This window comes from Rana temporaria, chromosome 1 (genome assembly GCF_905171775.1).
Source record: "Rana temporaria chromosome 1, aRanTem1.1, whole genome shotgun sequence".
Classification (NCBI taxonomy): Eukaryota; Metazoa; Chordata; class Amphibia; order Anura; family Ranidae; genus Rana; species Rana temporaria.
Genome location: NC_053489.1, coordinates 521078098 through 521101682, shown reverse-complemented (window position 1 = coordinate 521101682; position 23585 = coordinate 521078098). Strand labels below are relative to the sequence as shown.

At 42.3% G+C, this 23585-nt stretch overlaps 1 protein-coding gene across 2 annotated transcripts in view; it reads right to left on the bottom strand.

The window, feature by feature from the left end:
• The window catches only part of EDNRA (endothelin receptor type A), a 91754-nt gene that overhangs the window by 50332 nt on the left and 17837 nt on the right, over nucleotides 1-23585 (bottom strand). The window lies entirely within an intron of this gene.

Genomic DNA, 23585 nt, shown 5'->3' with positions numbered 1-23585 from the left:
ATGCAATCAAGTTATTGAACAGAAGGTTACATTTTAGAAGGTTTGTGCAAGCTTATTGGGGAAAGTACTAACTATCCGTATGAGAATCTTAATCCGAAACTTCCCCCAAAAGGGAATATTACGCTTTTCTGCTTCCTCCCCCACCTCCTCTATCACATTTGGGAAAAACAATTTTTGGGAGTGATTATTCCGCCTAGGCGATCCTACCAGAAGTTTGGCCTCCATCCCTTTGCCCATAGCCTTCTGGGACATGTGACAAGTCCCAGAAGGCTGCAGGACCATTCACAAAGCGCACAGCAGCTCACACATGTGCAATGGGAAGCTGGCTGGCTGAAGACCGGAGAATAAACAGCTCAGATGAGGATGGTGCTGCACCCTTGGACAGGTAAGTGTCCTTTAATTAAAAGTCAGCAGCTACAGTATTTGTAGCTGCTGACATTTAATTTTTTTTTCTCAAGGTAATAAAAATGTATTTTACAGCATACATTTTAGGCTCCCGATTCTCTGAATGACTCTGAATGGCCAGATTAGTGGTAAAAGTATTTCATCCTTGAGATCAGCCAGAAATGTATTTTATCCATGAGATCAGACAGAAATGTAATTAATCCATGAGATCAGACAGAAATGTATTACACAAGGAGTAGGAAGCACTATATAACATTCACGTGTAGGTATTACATAAAAAAAAATATATATGGACTGATGGTAAGGTGATTTGCAAGATTACAAGAAACCATTGCAAAACAGTGCCTGGGATTCATCAATTCTCACAAATAAACCCGTTAGGAATTTATGAAAACAACACTTGTCTGGGACTGGGTATTACAACTATTTTTAACTGCTTCTGAGCCACAGACATGAGGTGATCAGAATTACTTTACAAATCTGCAGCCCAAAAGGTACCTACTTAAGGTGTAAAGCCTCATACACACGCATGTTTTTCTTGGCCAGAAACAGCAAGAAAACTGCTGGCAGAGCTTTTTTGCCGAGTAAACCGTGCGTGTGTACGAGGCTTTGAGGTTTCTCGTCGAGATTTCTCGCCGCCATCTTGCCTAGACGAGAAAAATAGAGAACCTGCTCTCTATTTTCTCATCAGAATTCTCGGCAGTGTTTTCCTGCTGAGAAACCCGAGCGTGTATACTTACCTGCTCCATGGAAACCCGCACATGCTCGAAATGACTTTGACGCATGCGCGGTAGCTTCCAAGGCATGGGTAGGGTGAAGCAAGAGGCGGCGACGGTATCGGATGTGACGAACGCATGTTCTTTCGTGCCATTCAAAAGAACAGCGGTTCTTTTGAATCGTACGTGTGTACACTCGGTCGGCAAGAAAATCTTGCCAGGAATCTGACGAGAATCCTGGCCATGTGTACAGGGCTTAATACAATAATCTTTTTTACTAACTACAGGTAACATGAATGCATGTTTGTAGAAAGGGACTTAAAGTATTTCCACTTTTGCATTAAAATTTGGAAAAATACCCACTATATGTTTGTTATGTGCATCCATTTACATAGCATACTGTATATAAAAAAAATTCAAAACATTTCAACATACTTTATTTTTTTTAAACCTTTTGGTTTTGACTTTATTCCTGCGCCAATCTTTGTTAGTTGCAACCATTAAGGCTATTAATCACTTGAGCTCTGGAAGATTTTACCCCTGTCATGACCAGGCCAATTTTTGCTATTGGGCATTGTGCTACTTTAGCTGGCAATAGCGCGGTTATGCAATTTTGTACCCAAACAAAATTAAAACTTGTGTGACACTAGCAAATTAATATTCGCTAATGTCTTCCTGCTTCTCCTCTCGCCAAATCAGGAAGCGACTCCTGAGACCCAATTGGCCGGGAGTCTTAGGGCGGGCCTCAGGACCCGCCCCCTGTTCAGCCGAGAGAAGAAGCAATGCCCTGGCAGCAGCAGGCTCCTCCTGGCCATCAATTGCGTGTGCGCGGGGGGGTTGGTTTGTCACTAGTGCAAGTGAATCAGGAGCCGATCACCAGCCACCACTGCTAATGACACTGGCTGGGAAGGGGTTGACATCTAGGGGGCGATCAAAGGACTAACTGTGTGCCTAACTATGTGTAATGTGTGTGAAGTGTGCTGCTTTTACTACTAGATTTCTCAGCTTCTCAGGGATGCAGTAAGATGCTGTTAGATCGCTCCCTCTGTACAGGGCTCTGTGTTGTTTAACAACACAGAGCTCTGTGCTCTGATTGCACACATCTGATCAGCAGGTCCCGGCCATGACACATGTCCACTGAGCATCTTTTTTGGATTGATGCTTGTCATGTTCGCTTGATTTTATGGACTTTTAATAAATTCTTTTGATTTTACTTCCGGATGTGCCACCATTCTTTTTTGTTTCTGGGGGGGGGGGGGGGGATCTCTAAATCTGCAAGTAGGCTGTGACGTAGGGGTATGTTGCTTTGCCTACAGCGGCTGCTCGCCTGCAGTACGGGCAGGCAGTTGTCAAGTGCATAAAGGATAACTAAACTTAGAAAGCTACAAATAACATGCTCCCTGTTCTAGGGCGACTTGACTTACTTACTCCACTAAAGGTAGACCTGGTTGTCACCCAGGTTGAACTTCAAACATGCCTGTCTACATTTTTTGCATGGTGGATTTGTGGCATTAGTAGTCTACAAAAGAGAGGGAACATTGTGCTTTCTTTTCTACACACAGGAGGTTACAAGGGTACTGCGTCCCTAGCATGTTCTTAACCTCAACAATGAAAGCCAATGCAGCCATCACATTTAGGGACGGGCAAGCTCCAATTTACTAAACTTTTGTTTTTGGGATGAGATACATTACAAGTAAAAGAAGCAAATCATGCTAAATGAAAACCTAAATGGAAACAGTTATTCTTTCTTTATAATGTATTCAGACATTCAAGGCTTATTAAAATACACATGCAAAACCACATAAACAAGCTATGGCACAACTAATCTTGTAGTGTTCGTGCCATGGTCACATCACTGTGATTTTCTTTCACAAGGAAGTCTGAAGTCATAATATCCTGAGTCACCATGATAATAAAAGAAAACTGGGGAAGAGTTGACATGTTAAGGCTTAATAGTAAATGAACGCTTGAAGTATAATGTATAGTGAAAACAGCTATACTTCTCCCATTACTTTTTTGACCAGGTTACTTTATAAAAATAGAAAGTTAGCTAATTTTTTATGTGTTAGGTCTATGTTAAGTTCTGTTCTGTGTAAATTTGGCTGAGGATATTTAGATGGTTCATGGAATTTTATGGAGGGCACATCGACTAGCACAACAATTTAGCTAAATACACATATGTAATACATATATGTGAAATGTTTTATCTGCAAAAGGATTTAAAATGTATTCTTGTCCAATCCTGAGATTTATACAGCCCTGCTAGGCAGCTCAGCTAGGTTGGTGACCTGAATTTTCTTTACTGCAGTTAAGAAATACTGCTTGGTCATGTTCCTGCCCCCAGCCTATAAATGGGCAGGGATGGAGCAGCAACTGACTGATGAGTTCAGCCTTTTACTTTTTCTTCCAATCAGCATGTTCATGGTCAACACATATTAAAGCATGGCACCTATACTCACCCTTCCTACCTTCATCACATACAGCACTGTGTTGGTTGGTGCTGGACCCTAGTGGGAGCGATGATGTCACCTTTACATCATGTCATTGCCCACTAGGTCAGGGCACGGCATCATAGCAGGAGGTGTCATGCTCCACCATACTTAGAAGCCCCTGTCATAAAAGACAAGAGTAATGAAGTAGCACTGGAGTGTTAATGGGTCAAGGGGGTGTCTTTACACAGATGCTGTCACTTTGCCTGGATTGGTCAAAGTTAGGCTTTCAGTACCCTTTACCCAAAAACTAAAAGAAAAAAATCTGAATAGAAGCATTTACAGCAGCCAAAATCTTGTGCAAACAGACAGGGCCGATCCTCCCTATAGGCTCACTATGCAAGCCGCTTAGGGCCCCGCAAAGCTGCGAAGGGCCCCCCAAATTACTAGAGGCCCTGCTTGGTGAGAAGTCATTTTCGCCCCCTCACCCCACTTCTAAACTCGCTGGCTGAGTAATTTCTGACAGCACAACAACCCCCTCCCCCCGCTTCTCAACTTTCTTTAATGTGACATGTCACTGTCGTCAGCGCCCCCCGCTTCTCATTTTTAATGTGCCATGCCATTTTGCTTAGGGCCCCAGGGAGGTCAGGATCGGCACTGCAAACAGATCACTATGACCAAAGGTTGTTGAATCAGCTCAGCATGGCTTTTTAATGATAATATACAGAAATATTCTCACGCAGTGACAATTCCCAGTTCATGGATTGTGTTTACCTATTAGAGCAAGTAAATGTGGGAATAGTAGAGGTAAGCCAAAAAGCAATTTGCAGCTGTGTTGAACTCAGTACATGTTTCATAAATCAGCCCGTGCCTTGCTATCCCAGTTACCAGACTATGTTGCCAGTGAAGCCAAACATCTATGAATCAGCTTATAAGACATTGCGCAAAATACTCCTTATCCCAACGAACCTAATAAACTTGGTCTTGCATACTTTTAAAAGCTCACACTAGAGACTAGGAAATACTAAAAAACACTAGTCGCTTAGAGGCTTACAAAAGCTGCATGAATATTTGCGTACAAAGCAATGCTATACTCAAATTTGATAAAAGTCTGTTGATTTAGCCAGCTATTTATCATAAATGTTATTTTTGAAGTGACATTCTGAACATGTTTGCAGACTATGTAGACAGCTTTGCCAATCAAAATGATCCTGACGTGCACAACCTACAATGGATCACTACCTTGTCTTGGCTGAGCACGCAATGATAATGTTTGTTTTTTTGCACAGCAGTTCACCATGGGAATCTCTGTCTTGGCAGGCCGTTCATCCATCCAACCATGAAGATAATATGTGTTATCTGTCCATCCATTTATGAACTCAGTGAGCCTATACCTGCCATAACTTAGCATGCCCAGTGTTTTTCTCTATGGGCACATTATAAAAAATTCTCCATTTCCAACAATTTACAACACACTGAAGTGGAAACATAACACACAGCTTGTGCAACAAAGATGCACCATTTTAGGCTTTGTTTTTATTGAGTGAGTGATTTTGTTGACAGGAAATGTTAACCTTTTACTCAAGCAAATTAAATGTGTGTGACTATTATATTTGAAGAATGCACAAGATTTCAAACAAAGTTTGTAACTTTTAGCTTGGATTCATTTTGACTTCATGGATTTGACTGCAGCTGTATTCATATTTGTAAAAATTCGCTGTTCACTTAGGCCGCGTACACACGGTCGGACAAAACCGATGAGAATGGACCAAGGTTCAGTTTCATCGGTCCAAACCGACCGTGTGTATAGCCCATCGGTCTGTTGTCCTTCGGTCCAAAATTTTAAAACATGCTTTAAAATCGAACCGATGGCCCGCTGCCCGATCGGTCCAAACCGATGGTTAGTACAGAAAGCATCGGTTCCAAACCCGCGCATGCTCAGAATCAAGTCGACGCATGCTTGGAGGCATTGAACTTTGTTTTATTCAGCACATCGTGTGCTTGACGTCACCGCGTTCTGACCCGATCGGTTTTTGGAACGATGGTGTGTACGCACATCAGACCATCAGGCCACTTCAGCGGTGGCCCGTCGGACCATTCTCATTGGTTTGGAACGACCGTGTGTACGCGGCCTTAGGGATTATTCATATGAGGGAGAATGTTGTTTTCCAGCAAAGAGAACCAAAGTTTACTTGGAAGATGAAACTGGTATCCCTGTATACTGTGTATGTCCTATTCTCTTCCTTTAAAGTGGTTGTAAACGCTTTACAACCACTTTAACCTACAGGTAAGCCTAGATTAAGGCTTATCTGTAGGTGCAACAAATATCTCCCAAATCTAAAAGGTTTAGGAGATATTTGCAAAAAATAGCGGCACCGATGCACCGTAGACATTGGGCGCAGGCGCGACGTCGGAGGAGGTGAACGAGGGTCGCTGCGGGGGCTTTGATCTCAGGTAAGTAATTCATAATGAGCTACTATGCTATGCATAGTAGCTCATTATGCCTTTGTCTTGCAGGTTGTCTGTTTTATTTATTTTTGCATTTTCTTTGCATTTTAATGCACCAAAGACCAAACAGTGCTGCACACACTAAGATATGTTCTCATCTTCTAAGAGGCTTTTTAATAACCACTTCAGCCCCGGAAGAATTTACCCCCTTCCTGACCAGATCACTTTTTGCGATTCGGCACTGCGTTTGTTTTAACTGACAATTGCAAGGTGGTGCGACGTTGCACCCAAACAAAAATCTTTTGGAGCTGAGAAGAGTATACAGGCAGCATGATGAAAAAGATAATCTTATGAGGGGGCAAATGGTACAAACATGACTTCAAAATTGCCAGGTAAAGCTAGATGATCAGCTTATCAAAAAAAAAAAAATAATGTGTGGAAGGGGGAATCCTCTCTGCTGTGTTATTGTATCTGACAGTGGGACTCTTCTACTGTCAGAATATACTAATCAGCACTACAGCAGGTTGGCTGCTAGCGCTGATCGAATGAAAATATGCCAACAGTTCAGGAGGAGTTTATCATTAGATCGACTACTCTCAAACAGGAGCTGTAGGTGGAACAGATTTCAGGCGGTCCCTGCTGAACCAGACAAATTTTGATCCATCTATGGCTAGCTTTAAGTCTAAAACTAAAATTACTTGCATGCAACTGGTTTTATGTAGCTAGATATGGGGTACGTATAGAGGAAAGAAAAATGTACTAGTGTGGTTGATTGTAGGCAAGTGAAATTTGTGATCAATGAGTGATGTAGCCATTTTCACAGGCTCTACTACAGCAGAACTATTATTCTCTGATTCATTGCTTCATACAATGCAAGCTTTCACAGATTAAGAAGATAGCCTGGGTTATTGAGATAAACCGCTTTCAATAGTGAGAAACCTAGTGATGAGAATACGAGGCCTATTCTTTTATCATATTATGTTGTCTTCTATTTATCAATATGGTTATTCAGTATGGTTATCTTTTATGTAAAATGTTAAATACTTTGATTGTGCAGCAGCAACAGTACAAAATACATGGATAAATTAGAAAATAAACTCTAAAACACCAAGTTTTGCGTCACCATAGTATAAACAGCTTTGGACAGAAGTGCCTTAAGACTCATTGCACTCATTTTCCCCAGCGCTTAGTGTAACGGCACCCCAAATGGGACAGGGGTTAACGCCGTTTAGGATATTCCATTCCCGAACACAAGGCAGCTACCGACACTCCACAGTCAGGCGAACAAGACCCAAAGTAACAATTCTTCCTAATAACGAGACACAGCTCTTGTTGTTGGGTTTCCAGCAGGTCTGACCCTTTATTGAGAAATACAGACTCTTATATACAATTTAGAATACTGCAGTAACCAAATGAACAATGGCCCAACTCCACCCACAACATCACACAATGTTTATGAGCCCCCTTAATTCATCTCTTTAGCAGACACGCTGGCTCCGGGACATAATTTACATGAGCTAATTAACTACAGCTGATGACTCAGACACCCGACCTTTAGGCTGTCTGTTACCTTACAATACACATTATCATCAATAGACCTTCACACAATACATGGTCAATTAACACAAGCCACAATGAAAGATCCTTAGAAGTTAGTCTGGATTCAATTTACATTACACAGGCAGCCAGGTAGCTGGAGGTGATGACATCTTTCAATCTTTCAATTAACATCTTTCAATTAACCTGTTGAGTTCAGAATCAACAAACAGTAATAGTTCTTTACAGGTATCCTGGAATATATTGTGAATTACAGACCCATGTTAAAGCAATCCAAGATATATTATTTTTTTTTAAAATCAGAAAAGGTTTTATTAAGAGAGAAGAACCATACAATTTCACAAGCACATCCGTTACATTGTGCAGCATAAAAAACACTGGATACAGGCTGCATCCTAACACATATCTTTCTACTCGTACACAAGGGTACTAAACAATATATGCTGTATCCAAACTAAGTTGTTAACATTGTCATGCCTAGCGCTGTACATATCACATCCAATTCTGTTCTCCCTCCCTTCCTCAACTCAGGGAAACTTATTGAGAAGAAACAAGGTATCTAAAAAAAAAAAAAAAAAAGAGAGAAAAAGAAAAAGAAAAAAAAAGGGGGAGAAAAAAAAAAAAAAAAAAAAAAAATTAAGAAGGGGGGGGGGGGAAGTTTCACAGCTCATATACAGGGCAGACGTTCCGGCAGAGAACCCTATCAGCGGTACAAGAGGGATGTGGTAACTGCATTGCTATCACCCGCCACCACCTAAAACACACAAAGACCGGTCTCACTGTCACTGGGGATATTCATTGCATAAGCCCACCCTATCATATATATCTCTTACCCCACAAGAGGGTCACCTCCTTACCTCAGCAGTCTGTCCATCACTAGATCGACCGGTGACAGCCCGGGGGCATCCAACCAAGGTGCCCACAGTCTGTCGAACTTCCCCGGCCGACCCCTATGCTGATATATAAATTTTTCCAAGCGAATGGTGTCTCCCATTTGGGCGATCCATTCCCTCATCGTCGGTGGCTCAGTAGCCTTCCAATGTCTCAGAATGAGTTTGCGGGCCTGAAACAGGGCTCTGGTTATGGCCTGTTTGGAATTATCGTCCATGGGGATGTCATCCAAAATACCCAGTAGACATGGCTTCGGGTCCGTAGGTACGTTGGTCTGAAATACTCTATTGACTGTAGCTAAAACCCCTGTCCAGTATGGGTGCAACTTGGGGCACCTCCATAACAGGTGAATTAGGTCCCCGTGGTCTCTCTCACACCGGGGGCAATTAGAATCCGGTCTCATCCCCATTTTGAACAGCCTAGCGGGCGTATAATGTACTCTAAGAATAATGTAGAGTTGTGAGAGCCGTTGGGCCACATTTAAGGAACACAGTTGTACCCCCTGTAGCACCTCCTCCCACTGCTCATCCTCGAACGCACCTACATCTCTCTCCCACCTACTTGAAGCCGCCAACGGGAATCCCTCCAGGAATATGGAAAGAATCATGGAATAAGCCATAGAAATGAAACCCCGGAACTGTGAAACTCCTGCCATGTACTTAAATATGTGCGTATGCGAAAGAATCCAGGGGTTCCCTCCCGACTGTGCCCTCACGGCATGCTGCAACTGTATATAGTGGAAGAGCATAGACCGCGGGAGGTGAAAACGCTCCCTCAGCTCCGTGAAGGGAATCAGGCTACCCGCCGCAAATATGTGTCTCAAATGCGTGACGCCGCACCTCCTCCACCGCGCCCCACAATCCAACGTGAGTAACTCCTCATAATACCCATTGGCCCAGATCGGGCTGTATTCTGTGAATCCCTCCACACCCTGTAATTGTCTAAGTTTATTCCAAATTTTTTGCATCAGAACATACGTGGGGAATCGTCTATTGGACTTTGCATACGCCAGAGCTTCCATACCCGTAGGCACACTATCCAGACCGGTGACATGGCACATTAGGGCCCTAATGGGGTCAAACTGCACTCCAGCCTCCCCCGCTCCCAGTCCCTCTGGCATCGCCCGGGCAATATGCTGTGCCTGAGCTGCCAGATAGTATACCCAAGGGTTAGGGAGGGCAAGGCCCCCCTCCGCCTTGGGCTTCTGTAGCTGCTCCAGTCTAACCCTGGGGGGCTTATTCAACCAAATAAAGGACCTAAAAAGAGAGTTGATAATCCTGAATAATTTTAGGGGGATAACCATGGGAGTGTTGTGAAGGAAGTATAAGATCTGAGGCATAAAAATCATTTTTATGAGATTTATCCTGCCCACCAGAGACATCTTAAGGCGCGACCATACTTTGACTCTATCTCTAATTCTATTTAACAGCGGGTTCAGATTGAGTATCAGAAAATCTCGCGGATCCGGGGTAATCCAGACCCCCAGATACTTGATACGTGTAGACACTGGCACCCCGTGAATCGACCGTTCCCCTCCACTCTGGGCCTCGTCTAGCAACAGGAGTGAGGACTTGGTCCAGTTAATGACTAGACCTGAGTAAGTCCCAAACTTGCCAACCACCGCCATCGCCTCCTTCAGGGAGCCTTCCGTGTCTCCCAAAAGCAGCATAGTGTCATCCGCATAGAGCATAAGCTTCTCCTGAATCCCTCCATAGTTGAAACCCCTCACCTGTTGGTTAGCTCTAATCAAGGCCGCCATGGGTTCAATGGCGATGGCGAAAAGGAGCGGGGACAACGGACACCCTTGTCGAGTGCCCCTATGCAGGGTAAAGGATTCAGAAATGTGACCCGCCTCTCTGATGACCGCCTTAGGCGAACAGTATAACAACCGCACCCATGACAGGAACTTTTCACCAAAGCCAAATCTGCCCATGACAGCCCAGAGGTACCCCCACTCTATGCTGTCAAACGCTTTATGGGCGTCTAAGGACAGCAAGGCCCTATCTGTGGTGTCCGACTGTGTTTGAATATTTAAGTAGAGTCTCCGGAGGTTTATGGCTGTGGACTTTTGGGGCATAAAGCCTGCCTGATCAGAGTGAATAATAGAGGAAATTACCTTGTTGAGTCGCAGAGCCAGGACCTTTGCTAGAATTTTAATATCACTCTGCAAGAGCGAAATCGGCCTATAGGAGCCGGGATCCAGTGGATCCTTGTCAGGTTTTAAGAGGAGCACAATACTAGCTCTGGTCATGGAGTCGGGCAGGCACAGGTGTTCCCTCGCATAGTTAAGGACCTTCAGTAGGCGCGGAAGGAGTAGCCCCCCGTATTGTTTAAAGATTTCCATGGGAAGACCATCATCCCCGGGGGCTTTAGAGTTCGGGAAAAGGCTAAGGGCCTCTTGTAGTTCCTCGATTTTTATAGGAGAGTCCAAGAGAACCCTCTGAGGGGCCGACAAGCAAGGCAATTCCACCCCCCGCAGATATTCCTGCAAGTCATCCGTCGAGTAATCCACCCGGGACCTGTATAAGTCAGAATAGAACCCGACCAGTTCCTGCATTATAAGCTTAGGAGTGTTTACTACCCTGCCACCCACAGTACGCAGTGCGCCAATGGACGGAGAGGTTTGGGATGCCTTCGCTATCCTAGCCAACAACCGGCCTGTCTGCTCGCCCTCCTCATAAAAGGCCTGTCTATTAAAAAATCTCTTCCTATCCGCAGCCTCCCTTGTAACCCGATCAACTGCTTCCTGTGCTGCCATCCACGCTTTCCTCGCATCATCAGACGGATCTGCGATAAACTCTGCCTCTAGCCTACTCACCAACTGTTCTGTCTGTTCCCTGATGGCATTTGTTTTAGATTTAATTCCCGTGACTTCAGTAATCAAGATACCCCTGAGGAACGCCTTGAACGTCTCCCAGGTAAGCCCTAAGTCAGGATGGTCCTCATGGCTCCGCCAAAACCCAGCTATCTCCTCTTCTACCCGCTCATGGGAGGGGAATAGGTTGAGCCAGAAGGCATTCAGCCTCCATGGCATCCTAGGCAGGTCGGTGACAGGTCTAGCATTTAGGGAGACCACAAGGGGGGAATGGTCGGACACCCCCCTCACCAAGTATTTGATATCCTCCACTAATTGTGCCGTTTGAGGTGTGCACAAGCAGAGGTCAATCCTGGACAAAGAATGGTGGGTTTTAGAAAAACATGAAAACAACTTTTGCAGTGGGTTGCGGCTACGCCATGGGTCAGACCAACCCACCTCCTCCGTGAACTTCCGCAATGCCGTTCGGGCTCCGCTGCGGATACCCGTCGGAGGCGGGTGCTTGTCTAGAACCGGATCCATATAACAATTAAAATCCCCCACCACAATAAAAGGAACATCAGAATGGCACAGTTGAAACGATAGCAATATGCGCAACACCTCTGCATTAAAGGGTGGGGGCACGTACACAGCAGCCAGTATACATTTCAGGTGATATATTTTACATACCAAAATCACATACCGCCCTTCATCGTCTATCAGTTTGTCCAGTAACTGAAAATCTAGGGCACAGTGGACCAAAACACTCACCCCCCTGGAGTAGGAGGTATGGGTGGAGTGGTAGGCCCAGCCCACCCAGGAAAAGCCAAAGCAAGATACCGTTTCTGGCACAAGGTGAGTCTCCTGCAGAACGTAGACCGCAGGAGAATACTTCTTCAATATAGTAGTGATCATAGTGCGCTTTAAAGGGTTCTGGACACCCCTAACATTCCATGAAAGCAATGGGACAGTAGACATAGTTACAAAGATTTGCAATTACAATCGTAGAAAGCATTGTGTGTACCCTAGGCGCCTTAGGGTGTGCGTTAGGCCAGTGCGCCAAGTGAGACAAAAACACAGTACCTGAGGGATACGTGTCACAAGTCCTGATGTAGTGTAGTGGAGATCCTCTCGCGATAGAGTCTGTCCTGCGAGTCTGCCGGTTCTGATTGCTGACATGACTGTGAAAATAAATCGGGAGAAAAGAAAAAGGGGGAACAAAAACAAAAAAATAAAACAGGTAACAGTCACACCCCTGGACACCTAGAAGGGGCAGTAGAGCCCCAGTAGCTGCGGGGGAGAGCCCTCCTCTCCGCAGTGCAACAGGTGGGGGTTGCGGATACACATGGGCGAACAAAAAGAGAAAAAAAAACAAAATAAACAGGGTCTTCGGGTCGGTTAGAACAGGACCCATAACCTCAAAGCCCAGTCGGGCAAAATATCCAAAAGAGCACGACCAACAAAAGGTGCTCTAAACTGCTTTTTCAGAAATAAACTCACTTGCTCTCATCACTGTTAGAGTAAGAGTAGGTTGTGGCTTCCCAGCCAAATAGAGTGAATCAGACCTGCGGTGATCCGGAATCTCAAGCACCACCGATCAATCCCCCTCCGCTGCTCCTCTACCCGCTTGTCGAAAGACGTGCTCGTTTGCATCTATCCACGAAGACGCATCAGCCGCCGACTCAAAAAAGTGAGACTGACCTCCAGCTGTAATCCGGAGCTTAGCCGGGAAAAGCATAGCGTACGTTGCACGGAGCCGTTGCAGCCTCTTTTTGACATCGATGAATCTGGCTCTGCATTTCTGAACCTCTGCTGAGTAGTCAGGATAGAAAGAAATACGGGCCCCATTAAACTGGATGTTACGGCGCTCTCTCGCCTGCCGGAGCACAATCTCCTTATCTTTAAAATTGAGTAATCTGGCTATCATAGTGCGCGGTGGGCTCCCAGGTGGCAGGGGCCTGGGTGGCACCCTGTGCGCCCGCTCCACTGAGTACAGCGGGGTAAACACTTCCTTCCCGAAAACAGTCAGAAGCCATTGTTCCACAAATTCGGTGGGGTCCCTCCCCTCCGTCTTCTCTGGGAGCCCCACTATGCGGATATTATTGCGTCTCAAGCGATTTTCGATTTCATCAGACTTAAGTTCGTTTGCTCTAGCCACCCTGGCAGTTATTTGCGCCTCCCGCATCAATGGTGTCAGTTTATCTTCCAAATCACTAATGCGGCCTTCCGCCGCCGTAGTGCGCTCCCGGGTCTTCTGTAAATCATGCCTGATAAACCCCAGTTCCTCCTTCAAGCCTCCAATTTGGTCCTGCAGGGTATTTGTGCATTTGTGCACTGCTCGCAGGATGTCTGCCAGGGAAGGCTGATCCGCATCCCCACTCTCTTCCCCCTCATCTCCATCAGGCAGGCTATGATTAGGTGACGCTGCAGGGCCCTGCATGTCTCCCCCCTCCTCTGCCTGAGTTCTGAAGGCCGCAGGGGTTGCTGACAAATCCTCCCCCCCCCCAGGTGCTGCGGTGCCTGCCATCTTCAGTGCATAATAAATCATGTCCCTGGGGGGTTCTTTCATTGTGGCCTTGGGGGTCTTAGGAGGTTTACTCACGTCCCTCGCCTTTTCCCATCCACGTGCGCGCTGCGATAGAGGAGCCGCGGCGCCATGTTGGATTTCCGGCGCCCCGGACTCCGTCTGTTTGCGGGTCAGCATAGCCGCCGAGAGTGCCGCCGAAGTCACCGGAGGTGTCCAGGGGAGAGCCTGAGCAGGATACTACCGATTCCGGGCACAGTAACCGGCTGGGAAGAAGGATCTATAGAGGATCAGTGCGGGAGCTCCGTGAAGCACTTCCTCTCACATGCCGCTCTCGGCCACGCCCCCCCAAGATATATTCTGAATGTCCATTATTTTCTGGCTCATACTTTCTAAGAGCTTCTGGGTTCCACGGGCCCTCCCATTACACTTAGTAAATGCGGTAAAGCTCTGCTGATTGCCATCAATTTAATCATGTGCAATCAAAAATGCTGTTTTAAAAAAAAAAAAAAATCATTGCATCCTATTGGGTAACCTTATTTTTACGAAGGAAAATTAGTGCAACTGCACTTGCAAAGTGCACAGTCTATTTGTCTTTAGTAAATCTACCCCACTATATACTCTGCCAGAAGAAAGATAATGTAAACCTGTATTTAGCTTACAGAAAATAAACTTGCATTGGACACCACAGAACTGAACTTACTCAATCAATGCAATGAAAGGAAAGTAAAACTGCTCTATGAGATCTAACTTAAAGGGGTTGTAAAGGTTTGTTTTGTGTTTTCTAAATATGTTCCTTTACGCTAGTGCATTGTTGGTTCACTTACGTTTTTCTTCAAATTCCCTTCTAAATGTTTTTTTTCTTTGTCTGAATTTCTCACTTCCTGTTCCTCCTCAGTAAGCTTGCCCCCATCATCCGAGCCATTCTGGCTGGGGGTTAGTCAGCGTGCTCGCCCTCTCCCTTGGGACTACATCCCAGCGGGGAGACACAGCGTCTCCCCGCAGGAATGTAGTCCATAGAAAGAGGGAGAGCACGCTGACTAACCCCCAGCCACAACGGCTCGGGTGATGGGAGCAAGCTTACAGGAAGTGACAAATTCAGACTACGAAAAAAACATTTTGAAGGGAAATCGAAGGAAAAGGTAGGTGAACCAACAATGCACTAGCTTAAGGGAACCTATTTAGAAAATAAAAAAAAACCTTTACAACCCCTTTAATAAGAATCGTTCACTTTGCCCATTAAGGCAAAAATTACAGGTTCTCTTGAAAGGACAATCCCCACGTTTATGCTCCCCTTCCTTGTGTTTTCTGTTCCTTATCAAAAGCTGAGAGCTATGTGCGAGATGGTGTGGGGTAGGATGACTTCCTTCCCTCTCTCATATGACAATGATGTGGCCTGAGAATTAGAATTAGTGACTCTGGCTTGAGCACTGTATTCTGGTGGGTTATTCCAAAGGTTTTGAATACAGTGGCAGTGGACTGCATTGCTAGGAAATATCAGCAGCTAGGTGGTTCTTTCAACAGAACCTACCATTTTATCCTGAATTCTGAATTTAAATTTAAATTTAAAATCAGATTTTATAAATATAAGACTTCTTAAGATATATTTGACTTTCACATATTATATATTTATAGTATAGATTTACTGGAGCAATATCAAACACACACACACATATATATATATATATATATATATATATATATATATATATATATATATATATATATATATATATATATATATATATATATATATATATAAATAGTCTACTAAGGTCAGTCCATATGTTAACTATTAACGTCTTAGGTCATTTGCAAAATGGTAATGTATGTATTGGGCCTGGTTAGGCACACTTTTTTTTTATGGTGGTAACAGTGTGTTTGTCTCACAGTAAACAGAGTACTACTGAGAGCTAACTTCAATAAGCATTAGGATGCATGAGAGAAATCCTGAAGAGAAATGAACACATCTGCGAATCAGATGCGTGCCAAGAGAATGGGCCTGAATTCGCACCTGAGCCGCACCGCAATGCCTAAAAAACGCACGCGTTTTACCGGCAATGCGCAGTGCGAATGCATCGCACATATGTGAACCAGCCTCATCGAAAATAATGTATTTAGAAATGTTGATGCGGTTTAAGCCGCACTCAATTCGCATAGGTATGAACCTGGCCGAAAGGATCTACCAGATTGTGTTCTTTTTTAATCTTTATCTTTGGTTAAGTAATATATTGGATGTTGGTACAGCCTGTAAAAGTGTGGAAGTCCATCTGTCAAAAATCCATGCATGCTCAGAATCAAGTCGATGCATGCTCGGAAGCATTGAACTTAATTTTTCTCAGCACGTCGTAGTGTTTTACGTCACCACGTTTGGACATGGTCGGATTTTTGACCGATGGTGTGTAGGCAACACTGATGAAAGTCAGCTTCATCGGATATCCGATGAAAAAATCCATCGGATTAGATTCCATCAGATATCCGATCGTGTGTACGAGGCTTTACTCACTTGCAACTTTGATGATATTAGTAAACAAGAAAAACTGTTGAATCTCCATAATGTGGACACAGACAGCAATAAAAGCTCAATAGGTGTTCTAATCCCTCTTCAATCAACCCAAAACTAAATAAAAAGTTTTGCTTTTAGTTATACTCCAGGCAATGAGCAACTCAACCCATAAACTTTGCATTTCACTTCCTGCAAATTTGATGAGGCTCTTCAGGCACTCCCCTGAGGATCGCCTGCTTTGCAATGCTCTGCCTAAAACATGTTGAAGTTAGACCTTAGTGGTAGTGTGTTTACTGTGGGACAAAGCCACTGTCGCCAGCATAAATACTGTTTTGGTGCCTAAGCCAGACCCAATCAATAGGTTGCCATTTTGCAAATGACATAGGATTGTAATGGTCCACATATGGATCAACATTAGTGGATTATATATATATAGCTGAGTGTGTTTGATATTACTTCAGTAAATATGTAAAAGACTGGCAGTATTTAATGGGTGCCCAATATTATAAATCATATTATATTATATCCAGTGGAAATTAATTATATAAAAAAAAAAACTTTAAAAATGTTTCATTATCCCTGGCTCATGTTAATTTGATTTGATTAATCTAATAAAGACAATTTTGCTATTTTTGTATTAGGCAGCAAGTATATATTTATTTTGTCCATGATGTTTGTCTATTTAGTGGGATGACACTTTATCTGCAAAAGTCCCATTTTATGAACATAAATGCTCCATTTTTTGTGTGTACATGCTATAACATCTCATATGAAGCTTCCACAATATAGAATAAATAGAAGGAGAGTGGATACAACTTCCCCTTGGCTCATAGGATCAGGATGCCATATGATTGCTACTCCTCTTGTTTACCAGCTTTAAACCTACGTTAGTGTCTTTACAAAAGATAACATTATTTTTTATGTGTTGTTATCTGCTGTTGGAGCCAGTGGAAGGCATTCTGAAGTTAAACAATCTATATCCCATTTATTAAACAGATGAACAGAATATTTGAAAATTATTATGTGAGATATGATTAAGTGGCTGTTAAAATTTTGCACCAGGGGTCATGTGACCTTTAGTTATGCGCATTCAACTCATGTCTCGCAGTCCGTGCTTAGTCATTTGACTTGCTGAGAAAGTAACAGGCCTTTCTTATGGCATATTTTAATGGGATACGATCTCTAAGCATGTTACTAACAGATATGTGACCTAACACTTGAAGAAAGTTCAAGAGCACTTCCTCAATCAAGCTGTGCCTCTGTGAATGATTTCAGTAACTGGACACTGATGAAGTCAATGCTTGGGGCTACCATAAGAATGTATGTGAGTTTTATTTTACACATCTCTTACATCTAGAATCCCATCATTTCCCAGTCTTTTAAAGATTGTTACTGTGTACATGATGTTGGGTTTATTCTCTTACAAATGAATGCACCAAGAAGTTTCCTACAAACATCTTCTTTTAGCATACAATGATGAATCAAATTGTCCCCATCCGTCCAGGTTTTTCAGTTGAATGTTAAACTTTGCTTTAAACAAAATCAATTCCAATATGCTTGGGGCATAACGTGTTCCTCATTTTGAAAGGCCATGTAAACTGAAAACAGTTATTTATCTGAATCCTGTAAGAAGCTCTCAAGCTCTTTTAGTTGATTCTGCTGATCAGCAGAGAGAGCGTAAATGGTCATTTAAATTAGCATTTGCAATCATGGATAAGCACTGAACTCAATATTATGTTTGTACACTAATGTGCTGTTTAATGTGTATATTCATTTATTATGCAATAATGCATTATGCATGTTCCAATTGTTTTTAGGAATATATGACATCAATGTTGTATGATGCATATATAAATACTGCATGTTCATTTGATGAGCTGTTTTTGTATATGTAACTAGTTACAAATTTAGCCATTTGAAGTTACCATTAGATCTAAAAGTTGCAACACCATCATTGTCAAGTGCATGATTATTAAGGGGCCACTCTTTCCTAAAATAATATTTTAAATCACTCAACTTGTTTCTGCTATTTTTCACTGAAAAGATTTTTTCCGGCAATTTATTCCCTGTAATGTAAAACAAATGGAATGATGTAGGAAGAATCAGACCACCTCATAATGATCACCACTGGTTGGCAGAACTAGAGAAAGAGGGTTCACTGTTGGGAATATAAGGTATAAGAGCCTGCTTGTCTTGTACTAAATAACATATTGCGTGTTAATAAATTGCAGATCAAAAATGGCGAATTAATGATTTGCCATTTAGCCCCTTTTGTTCACTACTAAGTTTCTGTTGTATTATATGCCACATCTATAAAACAAATCTGACCATTTGATCAAATTTTTACAATGGTAGCCAGCATATTGATTTTTCCATTCTCCATTGTCTCCAATTTGAAATCCAGTTCTCCAAAACATACAGTACACTGGGGTTGATTTACTAAAACTAGAGAACGCAAAATCTGGTGCAGCTCTGCATAGAAACCAATCAACATCCAGTTTTTTGTCAAAGGTTAATTGAACAAGCTGAAGTTAAAAGCTGATTGGCTACCATGTACAGCTGCACCAGATTTTGTACACTCCAGCTTTAGTAAATTAACCCACTGTGTTTATAAAGCAGCCAATGTTTTCCATCAGCAATTACCGGTATGTGCTATTTTTTTTAATTTCGCTATGGAGACTGGCACAGATTAATAGTCTAAAGCAATCTTTCAACCTGGGAGCTACCTGGATTCCTCAGGGTACCATGCCTTAATATTGCCCCAAGTTTCCAAAAAATTGCAAACAAGCTGACAGGTGGATTAGGCTTGCCCTTTTTGTTACACAACGCCACTGGTTTATATTGTGAAATATTACAACCTGGCGCACAGTAAGGGTCAACCGCTGGCATCCCAACCACCAAAGACGCCATTGAAGAGTTGATGAGAGGCGTGTTGGCCATCTGCACTGCATCTTTGTTTACCCCTCCCCTCTGTGTACTGGGGACATGTTAACAGAGCAAGGGAGAATACAAACATTGGAAAACTAGTCAGTACCAGAGTGCAAATGTGTATTTGCTTTGTAAGAATAAAGCACCTCTAATGTTGGGGGTCCCACATGTGTGGATGCTGCTGTGCTATATAAAACTATTAGTTTATTTATTTATTTCTATTTTAGAAGGGGTGTATTGAGATTATGCATAATTTTAGAGGGTGCCTTGATTGAAAACGGTCTAAATGTATGTTTGCCACATAACTCATGCACTTAAAATAAGATTCTAGCCTCAAATTCCCCCTCTCTGATCTCAAATAAAAAAATAGGTGAATATGTATTAAACTTGTGTAAATATAAGCATGTTTATGTCTAGTATTGCCCTAGTTTGTGTATCAAGACTAAAGTAAAGGAAAGTGAGCTATGCTTATAACAGCTTTCAAAACAAAGGCTGGTCTCAAAGGAAATAAATAATTTCTTCTACTCTTCAATAACCAAAGCCCACCAACGTGTCTTTATTTCAGAAGGAACTCTATATGACGCAAATAAATTGCTGTTTATTTATACATTTTTTTTATAAACCGGAGAGAAAACCTCACTATATGTTAAACAATATAACAGCACACATCTGGATGACATAAAAGCCTTGATGAATTCACAAATTTAAAGTAGGAAAACAAAGGACTGCATTTATTAAAAGTAAAAAGATCAAAAATAAAAGTCTAAAAAGATAACAGCAGCCTCACTATATAACATTTTAGAAGATCATAGGAAATTACTTATGTTAACTGCTTAATTACTGCAATGCACCTTTTTCAGTCCATTTGAAAGAACGTTAAATAACTTTGCAACAGGGAACTAGGAATCCACAACTGTGCACATCACGTTCTCAAGCTCGATGTCAAACTGAAGAATTTGTATTTCAGTTAGAGCTACTGTCATAATAACTATTGTATGCTGATGCTACTAAACTTAGCCTGGGCTAGAAAACTCTGGTTATGAAAGGGTAAAATATTTTACTATATGTGCTACCCCGTAACAGAAAAAAAACGATGAATGTTTCTCAAGATAAGGGGGTTGCTATAAATCTCAGTCTGACATTTCAGCTGATGCCCAGTAAAAATTATCTCCATATGTTAGGTGAATGTTAACCTCTTTCAGATGTGACCTTGGAGACCTCTCTGCCTGACATGATGCTTTGTCATAGAGTCAGATGTGAAACGATACTGTTAGGGCCAAAACCATGACAGCTATAAACATTTTGATTACACTAACACAGCAACTGACATGGATCCTTCCAAGAATGCAGCCCGACTTTAGTATATGTATAATCGTGCTAACAACATTTACTTGGTATCCAGGTAATACACTAAGCATTCCATCTACATATTTGGATATGTATCTATATAGATTGCACATCACAGTAGTAGTACATAAATAAAAAGGTCAGATAATGTTTTAAAGGGCCACAGTCCTTTATATATATATATATATATATATATATATATATGTATATATATATATATATATATATATATATATATATATATATATATATATATATATATATATATTCTTGGCATTCTATAGCAAGTGAGTCTCATCCAGCTTCAAAATCACTTAGGAAGTAATAAACAGCTCCTAAAGGAATGGTAAAATTAACACTTTTGGGAGGCAATTTTAGCATGCTTTAAACGCCAACTGAAAAATTATTACTGTAATGCAACCAGGCCTCATATATAAAATATTGTTGACCTTTTTAAGTGTTAATTTTTGCAGTAAGCGTAGAACACACAGGGGAGGAACACAAGGGGAATCAGACTGCTAGTTGGCCCAGTTCTCTAGCATGCACCTCTGAACACTACTCTATCCAACAGCTCTGCTCAAAAACCTAGCAGTGTTCAGTGGGGTGAGTCAGACCACAGGACGGCTGGGTGTGTGAGAGCCATGGTTTGACTTTCCTGTTTGCTGGCAGTGCCCTTTTTTTAAACCCTTGCTACTACACTTAGCTGATAATAAGTCGAAAAGAAGCATATTTATTACTGTATATACAGCCTGACTACAATACGTTAATAAATTAGGATGGTTAAATTGGGCTTTAAGAACACTTTAGGGCGGTCCTAAATGCTACTGCACCTTTATAATTTATGGTCAATATGTCATACTCAAAGTGGTTCTAAAGGATCAAGTTTTTTTTTTACCTTCTCTGTGCAGCAGCCCCCTCAGCCCCCTCAGTACTTACTTGAGTCCCATCACGATCCAACCATGTGCATCGGCTCTCTGGGTACACTCACTGGCTGAGGCAATTGGCTCCCGCTGCTGTCACTCAAGCCAGTGAGCCAATGAGGAGAGAGAGGGGACAGGGCTGAATTGCGGCCCTGAGTGTGAATGGACATGCAGAGAAGTGGCTCAGGAGCTTGGGTGCCCCCACAGCAAGCAACTTGCAGGGGTGAGGGGCAAGGAGCACCAGCAGGGGACCCAAGAAGAGGCGGATCTGGGCTGCTCTGCACAAAACCATTGCACAAAGCAGATAAGTATAACATATTTGTTAATTAAAAAAAAACAAGCCTATAATATGTACGTCTTGTACGTCAACGCGTTCTTGATGGTCGGAATTTCTGACAAGATTTGTGTGACCGTGTGTATGCAACACAAGTTTGAGCCAACATTCCATCAGAAAAAATCCACGGTTTTCTTTTCGGAATTTCCGATCGTGTGTACGCGGCATTACAGGAGCTCTGAACTATACCCAAGTGCTTCATTATAAGGGCTTCTGAACATGCACACACAGCCTGCTGTTCTTCTGCAAGACCTGGACACTAGGTTGGAGATTTCTTCCCTCCCAAATCTCTCCAAATTCCAGAATTAAATCTGGGAATACCAAAACCTTGAGTAAGTTGAAAAAACACCTTTATCCATTTATAATCGATACTCGGGAAGCCCCACACTCCATAAATCTTGTGTTGCTTTTACTTCCATTTTCACAGCGACAGAGTCTCGCTCTGTCTATACATTATTAAAGTATATATACTGTATAGTACAGCCTTGTAACTGGTATTACAGAGCACTGTGGATCTTTTTAAACTGAGCTCTGCAAAAGTCATTTATTTTTGGACATTCTGTCTCCAAATGCAACATAGTAGGGAGCCATCCAAAAATGTGCCACTCCTCTGATCATTCAGATGTGTGTAACTTACCCACTGACCATCATAAATATACACAAAACCACTACAGATCCCTTTTAACTGGTCAGTCAACAATACTCATTATATTTTGGGTATATACTTGGGTAAAACATATCATCGCTTCTCAAGACTCTATTGTGCAACAGAGAGAACTAGAACCCCGTTTTAATTGGGTGTACCTAGGATACAAGTACAGAGATCTTGATGTTAGAGTTTCTGAGCAATAATAAAAAGTAATGTTTAACTGAACAGATATGGAGTTCTGGACCTAACAATTAAAGCCAATCGAAGACTTTTATTTTTTATTTTTCATAGAATAAAACATTGCAAGTGTGTCCTATTGGGTAAGTTTTCCCTTTTTCCTTACTTCCGAAGCTTTATCTTCCTGTAAACACAGCAAAAAGTGAGAGGAAAGTGCCAGCTTAGATGATTGTCACCAGAACACATGTCCCATGTCCCATTCATCCATCTTAGTTATTGTCTCGGTGACAATGGGTCCTAAATACAGTGGTCATTAGGGCCAATAGAGGGGGCAGATATCACTAACAGGTACACAAACAGCATTAAAAACCTGTCACCATTTCTAACAAAATGTTACAAAAATAATAAAACATTTGGCTTTGGATATATTTTTATCTGTTGTCTGTTTCAGTGCTTCTATCATTAAAAGAGTAGCTGTTAAGAGTAATGGTCATATCTTCATGTTTGCAAAGGCACAGAGTAACTTATTAAACCGCAAAGTTTTAATGTCTCTCTAATAGTTAGAAATGTTGTATGTCTTCTGCCCACGATTAACAGTAATTACACCTTTTTCATGAATGCTACATAATAATAATAATACATATTATCAGGGCTTTTTTTCTGGGGGAACTTGGGGGAACTCAGTTCCACCACCTTTGGCTCAGACCCTTTGGTGCCTGCTCACCGCAATCACTTGTAAACACAGAAGTCTGGTTTCTGTGTTTACAAGTGACAGCTCTGCACTCTGTGTGCAACCCTCCTGAACTCTGCACTCTGTATGTAATGCAATTCTGGTATTTAATGCCCCTTCTACTGTTTTTGAAATCTGAACGGGTCGTGGTTGAGTTCCTCCACCTATTTTCTGAGAAAAAAAGCTCTGCATATTATGTATATAATCTTTAGATCAGGGTTGGCAAAACG